The sequence below is a fragment of the Mandrillus leucophaeus genome, unplaced genomic scaffold (assembly GCF_000951045.1).
Source record: "Mandrillus leucophaeus isolate KB7577 unplaced genomic scaffold, Mleu.le_1.0 Scaffold397, whole genome shotgun sequence".
Classification (NCBI taxonomy): Eukaryota; Metazoa; Chordata; class Mammalia; order Primates; family Cercopithecidae; genus Mandrillus; species Mandrillus leucophaeus.
Window position 1 is genome coordinate 2,186,189 of NW_012104220.1, and position 10,936 is coordinate 2,197,124.

General features: G+C 42.0%; 1 long non-coding RNA gene across 1 annotated transcript in view; it reads right to left on the bottom strand.

Annotated features, from left to right (window-relative positions):
* The window catches only part of LOC105547785, a 36,423-nt gene extending 25,493 nt beyond the window's left edge, over window positions 1-10,930 (bottom strand). The window contains exons 1-2 of the long non-coding RNA XR_001007274.1: window positions 10,022-10,930; window positions 6,414-6,528 (exon numbers count right to left, since the gene is read on the bottom strand). This is a non-coding gene — a long non-coding RNA (uncharacterized LOC105547785). The remainder of the gene's footprint in view (window positions 1-6,413; window positions 6,529-10,021) is intronic.
* Window positions 10,931-10,936: the final 6 nt, after the last annotated feature.

The following is a 10,936-nucleotide window of genomic DNA, read 5'->3' on the forward strand; positions in this document are numbered from 1 at the left end:
CCCGGCCGGGAAGGATCTTAACCCTCTCACTTACCGTTGTATTCCCAGGGCCTGGAAGAGCCCCGTGCAGGGCTGGCTCTCAACAGTGAATAAGTCAATTTCATGAAATAAAGTTCACCAAATGATATGCCTCTAAAGATGCTTTAGAGCATGATAGGATATTGTTATCAACTTATTTGATATTCATTTAGTAGATTGTTAAAAGATACACTTAGGCACATTAAAATGTTACAGAGTTTATCTGGGGAGACAGCAGTTCACGAACTGGGCAGTACAGATTGGCAAGGGGTTCAGCATTCCACCCAGGGAGCATGAGGTGAAACATTTATAAGGTGTTTGTAAAAGCAAGGCCAAAAAAAAAAAAAAAAAAATTAGACAGGTTAAAGTGAAAAGTCCCTTTGGCCTTATCTAGAAGTTATTTGGTGATTTCTAATTGGTTAAGTTTGTTTCATTTTAGTGCTTACATTGAGTCGGGTTTTAGTTTGCTGAGGCACTGGTGCTGTCTCAGCGGACTGCTTCTCAATTAATTATTTTAACAAGATGAACATTTATTGAATGATTACTATGTACAAAGTGTGGGGGATACAATGTTGAACAGAATGGTTCCTGCCCTCCTGAAGTGAATCATCTAATGGGAACTTTAAAAAAAATTATGTTACTTGAGTTTTCTGTTACTATATTAGTGTATTTATTTATTTATTTACTTACTTATTTTTAGAGACAGAATCTTGCTCTATTGCCCAGGCTGGAGTAAAATGGCATGATCATAGCTCACTGTAACTGTATGGCTAATTTTTAAATTTTTTTGTAGAGATGGGGTCTTGCTATGTTGCCCAGATTGGTGTTGAACTCCTGACCACAAGTGATCCTCCCGCCTGGGAACCATTGCACTTGGCCAATGCTTTTAATACTATGGAAATAAATGTCTATTTTCCAAGCGTCTTCATTACCAAAAAGTAAACACATTTATTTTAAGAAACAGGTGCTAAGCAACTTTCAGCATAATCTGGAAATACTTTCCTTTGTCAGAACAGTGCTACGTGATGAAATTTAGACCGTTAATAAACTTTATTCCCACTGCCTCAAGTAGTGAAAAGGAATTGCGTTTCAATAGGGTCGTTTCAGAGTGAACACTGTTTACAAAGGAATTAAACTGCATTAGTATTTTGATACCATCTTAAATTATCTAAGGTTTTTGATAAGCAACAAAGACTGGAATGTGACACTGGAATGTGAGTCATTCTGCATTTCAAAAGATTGCTGAGTTGAGATTCTTGATGTTAACCCTACTTCTTACAAATAAAAGCTTTTAAGCTGTATCCTTACCGAAATCAAGAACACAAATTATTATAAAGAAGCTAAAACTGAGCACCTGTATTTGACAGAGGTATTACAAAAGGCAGTGGGGCCTGGAACTTTTTGATCCTCTTTCCCTTTGATAATAAATAAATGTAGAATCCTGTCCCCCCAAAAATGTAGGTGAGTACATACACACACAAAAATAATTGCATAAAAGTCTTGTGAAGGTTATGAGCTCCAGAAAAGACAGCCCTGACCGGGCCCTCTCCTCTCTTCCAGAATTCCCTTTTGGGACTGCCAAGTCCTGTGGCTGCTGTCAAAACACTGTGTTTTATTGTTAACAACAAATTTAGAGAATCAGCAATGTCTTTGAACCTGAATGACAATAGATAAAATCAGTGAGGTATTCCCAATTGTTTCAAGCAGGAATAAGGCAAGGAGAGAGAAGAAACAACACACACACACACAGAGAAAGAGAGAGAGTGAGAATAAATGAATATGGGAATGAGTGAGAATAAATGAATATGCGAATGAGGAGAGAAAGGACAGCTATCATGAGAATAAATGAATATGGGAATGAGGAGAGAAAGGACAGCTATCATGAGAATAAATGAATATGCGAATGAGGAGAGAAAGGACAGCTATCATGAGAAAGAGAAAGTGGCAGGAGGAGTTTTAAAGGGAGAGGTGGTCTGTCTTCCTTCCCCATGTCCAGAACGAGCAGTTCACTCCCTCAGCTCCTGCTAGTCCCTTCCACTCCCAGAACTCTCATCTCTTCAGCTCTCCTGGCCCCTGCCTTTAGTAACTCTATAAATTCGCCTTTGCTTCTCTCAACCCAGCTATCTACTTGTTAAGGACTGCCCCCTTCTCAGCTTCCCTCCACTGTAGATGGTTTTTCTTTCTTTCTGGTTTTTCTGAGACAGGATCTCGCTCCATTGCCCAGGTTGGAGTGGAGTGGCAGGATCACTACTCACTGCAGCCTTGACATCTTTGGCTCAAGTAATCGTCGGGACTACAGGCACACACCACCATGCCTGGCTAATTTTTGTATTTTTAGTAGAGATGGGGTTTCGCCATGTTGCCCAAGTGGGTCTCAAACTCCTGGGCTCAAGTGATCCACCTTCCTTGGCTTCCCAAAGTGCTGGGATTACAGACATGAGCCACCGCCACCCGGCCTTATAGATGGTTTTCTAAATCTGCTCCCTCCATGTCTTCACCGACTCTTCCTTACCCCAAAATGTGATTTCTACTGGAGCTGTGGCCTTGAGGCTTCTCCATGAGAAGGACCATATTGAAAAATAAAAGGCTCTTTTCCTTTCTGCACTTAGCTTGTATGTTTGTTCACCTTTTTCCTTAAAAACTTTCGTCTTCCTTGTTTGCTGAGTTCATTTTAGTATGATTTGTACTTGTTTGTGGTTTTACTCACTCTCTTTTTCTTTTTCTCCGAATCTCTCAGCCACCCCAGAATCTAACTCTTGCTTTTCTGTGTTCTCTACACTTCCTGTCTGAGGAAATACAGATATATAATGACATAATGTGCCAAGAAAAACATAGGTTTCAGAAGCAGAAAAAAAAACCCTAAACTCTAATTCTGATCTTAGTGCTGTGTGACCTTAAACAAGTCACTAACCTCTCTGAGCCTTGGTTTCTTCCTCTAAAAAAAAAATGAGGACAATAATATTTCCTTCTAATTGTAATTTTGAAGATTAAATGGGATAAGATTTGTAAAAATGACTAAGTGCTCATCATATTATTCATCAGACAAGCATTTGTTGAACATCAACTTTATGCCAGATTCAATATAAGATCCCAGGGAATGATGCAGTGAAGAAGGCGTCGTTTTCTGCCCTAAATCTGCTCTCAGACTAGAGAGGGGCATGTAAACAAATAAATTACACGACACTGTGTCAGCAGCAACAATAGGAACATTTACAAAATAGAAGGGACACACAGAAAAGGGGCCGAATAAATCTCATGGAGGTTTGTGAGACAAGGAAGCCTTCTGGGAAAGGTGATATCTGAATTCAATTTTGAAGAATAAATGTTAACACATAGAAGCAGAGAAAACAACATATTCAAAGATACCTCAGTGTAAAACAGCATGGCCAATTCGGGGCTGTTTCTAGAATTAAAGCACAAGGTTGGAAGTGATGGAAGACAAGATTGGAGAGTAGGGAGAGGCCAGATAATAGTCTTAGTAACAATCATGCTACTAACACCCAATTATTGAGAAATTACCCTGTGTCAGGCACTGTGGCATAATTAAGTACTTTGCATATATGATTTTTAAAAATCATCATTATAGCAACTCTGTAAGTCAAAGAGCTTGGGCTTGGCCTGTGGCCAAATGAAGAGCCACTAGACTTTTAAGTAAGGTAGTTATGATCCCATGCATATGTAGAAAAGCTATTAAAGCATCAGATTTTTAAAAATTGTGGTGAAATATACATAAAAATTATTATCTTAACCATTTTTCAGTGAACAGTTCAGTGGCATTAAGTATATTCACACTGTTGTGCTACCATCACCACCCATCCATCCATAGAACCCTTTCCATCTTGCAAAACTGAAGCTCTGTAGCTATTAAACAGTAACTCCCCACTACCTGGACTCTTCATCCCCTAGCTGAATCGTGCAGTATTTGGAATACTACATAGTATAGTAGGATGGAATCACACCATATTTATCCTGCTATGACTGGTTTATTTCAACTAGCATAATGTTCTCGGTGTTCATCTCTGTTACAGTATATGTCAGAATTTTTTCCTTTTTAGGGAAATAACATTCAGTTGCATGTATATACTACTTCTAGTTTTCTTTTTCACCCACTGATGGACACAGGTTGCTTCTACCTCTTGGCTACTGTGAACTCTGCTGCTGTGAGCAAAGGTATGCAAGCATTTCTTTCAGACCCTGCTTTCAATTAGGTTGGGTATATTCCTAGAGGTGCATGATAATGGTGTTTTTAATTTTTTAAGGAACTGCCCTGCTGTAAGGCTTTGGAGATGAATCAGAAGGAAAAGGCTAGGGCAGGATGCCATTTTCTGGCAATAAGAACCTCAGTTTCAAGCTGTTAGGAGTGGACGAAAGGCAATGTAGTTGAGCAATTGACAAGACTTGGTTCCTAAATTGATAAGAGGGAGGTAGATATTCTGAGTGACTCTCTTGTAGGATAGCTTCAGATTTTGAGGGGCCTGAAGCTTATACGAGTTTAAGAACCCTCCTTGAGAAAAATAAAAATAAAAAACAACGGATAAAAAAATCAAGTGCAGGACTCTAAAAAGGCCCGTGGAAGTGAGCGGCCTTGCAATACAGACTGGAGAGAGAAGAGCTTGTGCAGTGGGCATCATCTTTATTTGTCCCGCCAGCATCTTTTCCCTTGTTTTCCTTTGAGGTTGCGCATCTTCCCTCTCTCAGCTCCTGTGGTGCTGGCCGAGCTGCCAACTTACCTCCACGCCTGCCTCAGGCACATACTCTGACCCGCCAGCAGGGCCTTCCTCCCGGTAGCCGCAGTGATTAGCATGGAAATCGGCAGGTGACCCCAAGCCGATGAGACTCAATTCTGCGACTTTTGTTAGAACTGTTGGGAAGTTTTTCACTTAGAAGGTTAGGATGTAAGCCTGGACCTTCCGGTGGTCAATTTCACCCCCGGTGGGTAGGGCTGAGGGAGTTAGCAGAAGAGAAAAGGTATGTGGAGACATACTGGTTTGTCAAGCCTTTGACTGAGTCCTTGAATCTAGCCACGCCCAATGCTACATCTCCTTGACTTTTATGTCACATGAACCACTAAAGTCCACTTTTTGTCTAAGTCAGTTTGACTTTGTTTTCAGCTTCCATATCTGTTTACCATAAAGAACTGTGGTGGGTCCTGTTTGGGTCATGTGCCTCCTTGGGCCCAGTACTGGGCCTAGCGGGGGATAAGGTAATCCCTTTGAAAAGTCCGCCACATGCTTGCCTCTGGTGGAAAAGGTGGTGCACGATTGATGTACTAATAGTATTACCTGGAATAATTGGTGAGCACTCTCGAATGGGAGGGGAAAAAGGAGCAGATGTGCCTTACAAGAGCAATTTCAGGGAGCTTCCAGACAGCTGAACCCACAGAGGTTCCTGAAGTGAGGCGTGACAGAGAGGCCATGGCAGTTCTACTCCCCTTCTCCCATACCTCACCCTATGCATCTCTTCTATTCGGCTGCTCACATGTCTTTTGGAAAAACTGATTTGAAATGAAGATGGGCAACAACAACGGATCACTGTCAAATCCAATACAAAGTTGTTATTATAAAGAAAAAGATGTAAAGGATAGGGGCTTTTTTTAAGACACAGCCTCACTCTCCTGGAGTGCAGTCTCCCAGTCTGGAGTGCAGTGGTGCGATCTCGGCTCACTGCAATCTCTACCTCCTGGGTTCAAGCGATTCTCTCACCTCAGCCTCCTGAGTAGCTGGGACTTACAAGTGTGTGCCACCATGCTGGCTTTTTGTATTTTTAGTAGAGACGGGGTTTCACCATGTTGCCCAGGCTGGTCTCGAAGTCCTGGCCTCAAGCAATCCACCTGCCTCCCAAAGAGCTGGGATTGCAGGCGTGAGTCAACTGTGCCAGGCCAGGGGCATGTTTATAATAAATTCCATAAAGCATCCCCCCTTGCCCTCTCAAAAAAGGGTGACTTCAGATTCTTCAGGGGTCTGGGAAGCTGGTTTGTTGAGCAATCATTCTAAACCAGGCCTGGTTTCAAATCCCAACTCTGCTCTCTATTAACTGTTTGACATTGACCGAGTTGTGTACCCTACTAAACCTTAGTTTTTGATTATAAAGTAGGAATAGATTATTGGGTTATTGCAAGTGATGCCTGTAAGTGGGGTGACTGTGATTTAGCATCTCAATGGGACACTTTTGAGGGTGAAATGAGCACACTATGAAGCGGCTTTATCAGGACTGCCTGAAACAAAAAAACATTAATAGTGCCCTTTCACTCTCAAAATGCCCCTATTTGGGTGAATTTTGATTTCACTGCCTGTTATGTGCCTCTAATAGTGCTCAGCACATAGCAGGTGCTTAAAAGTCTCTTAGCCTCTGAGCCTTTTAGGGTCCCTTCTGCCTTTACCGTAACTTATCCACGCCTTTGTGGTTCTCTTTAATTCTCTGGCATTGTGGACTTGTTACAGGAACAGGGTCCTGATCTAGACCCCAAAAGAGGGTCCTTGGATTTCACACAAGAAAGAATTCAGGGTGAGTCTATAAAGTGAAAGCAAGTTTGTTAGGAGGAATACGAAAATGGCTACTCCAGACTCAGCAGCCCCTTGGGCTGCCGGTTGCCCATATTTATAGTTATTTCTTGATGATATGCTAAACAAAGGGTGGATTATTCATGCCTCCTTTTTTCAGATCATATAGGGCAACTTCCTGATGTTGCCATGGCATTTGCAAACTGTCATGGCGCTGGTGGGAGTGTAGCAGTGAGGATGACCAGAGGTCATTCTTGCCGCCATTTTGGTTTTGGTGGGTTTTGGCCCACTTCTTTACTGCAACCTGTTTTATCAGCAAAGTCTTTATGACCTGTATCTTGTGCCGACCTCCCAGCTCATTCTGTGACTTAGAATGCCTTAACTGTCTGGGAATGCAGGCCAGCAGGTCTCAGCCTCATTTCACCTAGTCCCTATTCAAGATGGAGTTGCTTTGGTTCACATGCCTCTGACAGACTTTCAGGGTGTATTCTCCAAAACACTTTATATTATTATTTTCGTGGCAAGATGTATGGCAACATGACCCACAAATTTGCCTCTATGAAAAAATACTTTTCTACAACTCTCCAACTGCTTTTAAATAATAAAAATTTGGAAAGGTTGAGTTGACCTCCGTAACAGCATTTATTTCAATTCAAAGTGTTCTGCATATTACAGAAGGTTCCAGGGAAAGTACTTAAGATTGCTGGGCCACACCCTGGTAGTTAGTTTGTAATGTGACATTTTACTTAAACTGAGCATTTGCTGACACATTCTAGTGTTAGAACTTGGTCAGGATTTTTGAAATGTATCCTAACAGTGACAAGTTAAATACCATAATAAGAAAACACACAATTCAATAAAAAGTAGGCAAAAGATCTGAACAAACATTTCATGAAAAAGATACACAGATGGCAAATAAATACATGAAAAGATGCTCAACATCATTACGTATTAAGGGCATCAAATTAAGGGAATTCAAATTAAAACCATAATGAGATACCATACTCCACATGTATAAGAATGACTAAATTTAAAAAGACTGGCCTACCAACTGTTGGTGAGGAAGCAGAGGAACTGGAACTCTCATACACACTGGTGGGAATGTAAAATGGTACAATTAGTTTGGAAAAAGTTTGTAGTTTCTTAAAAAGTGAAATATACATCTTTCACATGATCTAGCCATTCCATTTATAGGTATTTATGGGAGAGAAATGAAAGCATATGTCCATACAAAGACTTGTACATGAATGTTCATAGCAGCTTTATTTGCAATAGCCAAAATCTGGAAACAACCAAAATGTTCATTAATAAGGGAATGGGCAAAATCACTGGTGTATCCCTACAGTTGAATACTACTCAGTAATAAAAGGAATGAACTAATGATACATGCTACAACATCAGTGAATCTCATAATAATTTTGCTGAGTGAAAGAAGTCAGATAAAACAGAGTATACAATGTGTGATTCCAATTATATAAAATTCTAGGAAATACAAATTAATGTATAGTTACATAAAGCATATCAGGGGTTGCCTGGTGGGGTGGAGAGGTAAGGAAGGCTGGGAGGGAGGGGTTACATGAGGAAACTTTTGGGTGTGATGAATATGTCCTTTGTCTGTTGTGGTGATGGGTTTTTAAATAGGTGTATCTATGTGTATATATGTGTATCAAACTGAACACTTTAAATATATTTTGTTATATCAATTATACTTCAATAAAGCTGTTAAAATTGTCCCAAATTTTAAGTTTTTCTCATTTTATTCCATAGTGTCACAGTAGGTAGTCAGACGTGAGCAGAGCAGGAGAGGGCTCCTCGCTCCCACAAGGAATGTCAGGCAACCATCAGGTGGTCAGGCAGTTGTTAAACTGTCTCTCTAAAATAATAATTGGTCACAGCCGGCACCAGGGAAAGGCAGTCTCCCAATGGACAGAAAATACCTAAAACTGGCGATCAGCAGCTTCTGGATAAGATCTTAGGAGTCGGGCGAGTGGGCTCACAGGTGTGCACCAAGAGCCAAATAGTGGCATTTAACTAGTACTCATATATGACCTTCCTCTAGGAACACTTGACTAGTAAGGGTAGAATGCCTCAAGTGAGCATGCGTGCAACTTCAGTTAACACACTGAGCATGTCGTCCCTCCCAAGTGCTGGCAGGCCACTGCACATGCAGACAGCCCACCCCAAGGGAAGAATCAGGGGAAAAGGGACACAACCCCCTGGAAGCATGCCAATGTATAAAACCCCGAGTCAAAGGTCAAGCAGCACACTTGAATCTATGAAGTTGCCCGCTTGGCCCTCTTCCAAGTGTACATTACTTCATTTCATTCTTGCTCTAAAACTTTTTATAAACTTTCACTCTTGCTCTAAAACTTGCCTTGGTCTCTCCCTCTGCCTTAAGCCTCTTGGTAGAATTCTTTCTTTGGAGGAGGCAAGAATTGAGGTTGCTGCAGACCCATACAGCTTTGCTGCTGCTAACACACTTCGGTGAATGCGACTCAGATACGTTCCCTAGTGCTAACAACAGCATTACGTATTCCTACACAATCAGTTAAATTCGAAATGAAGGAAGCCTCTGGAGTACTGATGGAATCCAAGAGGACCAACAATATTTAAATAGTAAGTGCCAGTGGCAATGTCAGAAAGAACTTCAAGTACCTTAGGGAGGATAACAGTTGACCAAACAAACAAATGTAGAAAATTTCATGTTTACTTTAAAGCCATGTAAGTGTACGATGGCATTATACATTTACAATGTTGTGTGACCATTGTCACTATCCATCTTCAAAACTTTTTCATCATCCAAAACTAAAATCCTGTAATCCTTAAAAAATAACGCCCCATAAACAATAAAATTCATAGTTTTCAAGACAAAATACAATTCTTGAACATTTTACAAGGAATAAGCTAAAGTAGATTAAAATGACTTTGACCATACAACAGGAGCAGTCAGGCTTAGATTGCTGCAAAAAGGCTCTGCAGGCTGGGCACCAGGATTTGTACCTCAAATCTGGCTGTTATTTCCCACACTCCTAGGTCCCATAGAAATGTGGGTGAGGTCCTGTGGTTGACACACCATCACTGTCATACTACTGGAAAAACAGCCCAAACTGCTTGCCTCAGTGATAGTGGGTCAATTGTGTCATCTTCGTGTGGGAAGAATGCCCTAATTATCATTACTCCCTTTGGATGAAATTAGCAAGTCATTTATAAATCATTTCACTTTCCTCCCTATTTGCCTCCTCCCCCTTCCTTCAGGTTCCATCCCTCAAAGTCATTGGGAAAAGCCTTGCAAAGTTGATAGCAGTTTTGTGCACTTCCGGTTCAAGTTGCCTTACTTCTTTTTTTTAAATGTAAAAAAACTGGATTTTTTAAATAGAGACAGGCTCTTGCTATGTGGCCCTGGCTGTTCTTGAACTCCAGGCCTCAAGCAATCCTCTCACTCCGGTCTCCCAAAGTGCTGGGATTACAGGCATGAGCCACCACACCTGGTTCACCTTACTCACTTCTATTGCAGGACGGTTCAACTATGATGTTTTGGCTCCTCTTCTCAAGCAGGTTGCCACACCTTGTTCCATGATCTCTTCTGGCACTGTAGCTGGTATTTGGCGAACATAGTTTTCATCCTGGGATCTCAGGGATTGAAATCTGTCCTAGGTGTGCACCAGAAAGTGGTGGCAAGAGATGAAGCTTCGGAGGAGGGTGACCTCGGCCAGGATTCTTAAGTCTCAAAGTTTCAGCTTTCTCACCTCTCAACAGACATGAAATCTACCTAGTAGTAACTTCAGGGAAGTAAATGAGATGATGTTTGGAAGATATCTAGTCTCCGAGGCGCTCAGGCGGGGGACGAAGGTTCTGTTTCCAACCCCTTCTCTATCGAATGCCTTTAAAACTCAGAAGAAAGCGTTGGGTAGGAAATGGGACTGCGAAAAAAGTGGAGGCTGCTTCTGGCCTGAAGGATACTTATCTCTATACAAAGGGCTTCTGATTCAAAGAGGCCCCTGGATTCAAAAACACAAGCAGAGCAACACCACGTGGGGTTTGGGACTAGCTGAATTCCGGATAAAGATTCCTGTAAAGAGGAATTGATGAGAATCCAGAAAAGCACTTGAAATGCCCAGGCTTTGCCATGGCACATTCCCCAGGATTTTTTCGCACCGCATTTAGAGGTTTAGACACAGTGAGCTCGAATCAGGCCAAAAGCCTTAGGTTACTCGGTGGCGGCGGCGGGGCAGAGGTCAGACCAACAGGTGTGGGAGGCTGCGAGGTGAGGGAAGAAGCAGGTGTCGGTGGAGGCCCCAGTTCCTCCCGCCCAGAGGCTCCAAGACTGCTGTTGGTGTTCCAGCAACGGGTGGAGGGGTCCCGCCCGGCATCTGGGCGCGCTGGGCCTGGAGCCCGGGAGCAGGCAGACGGAGGCGGCG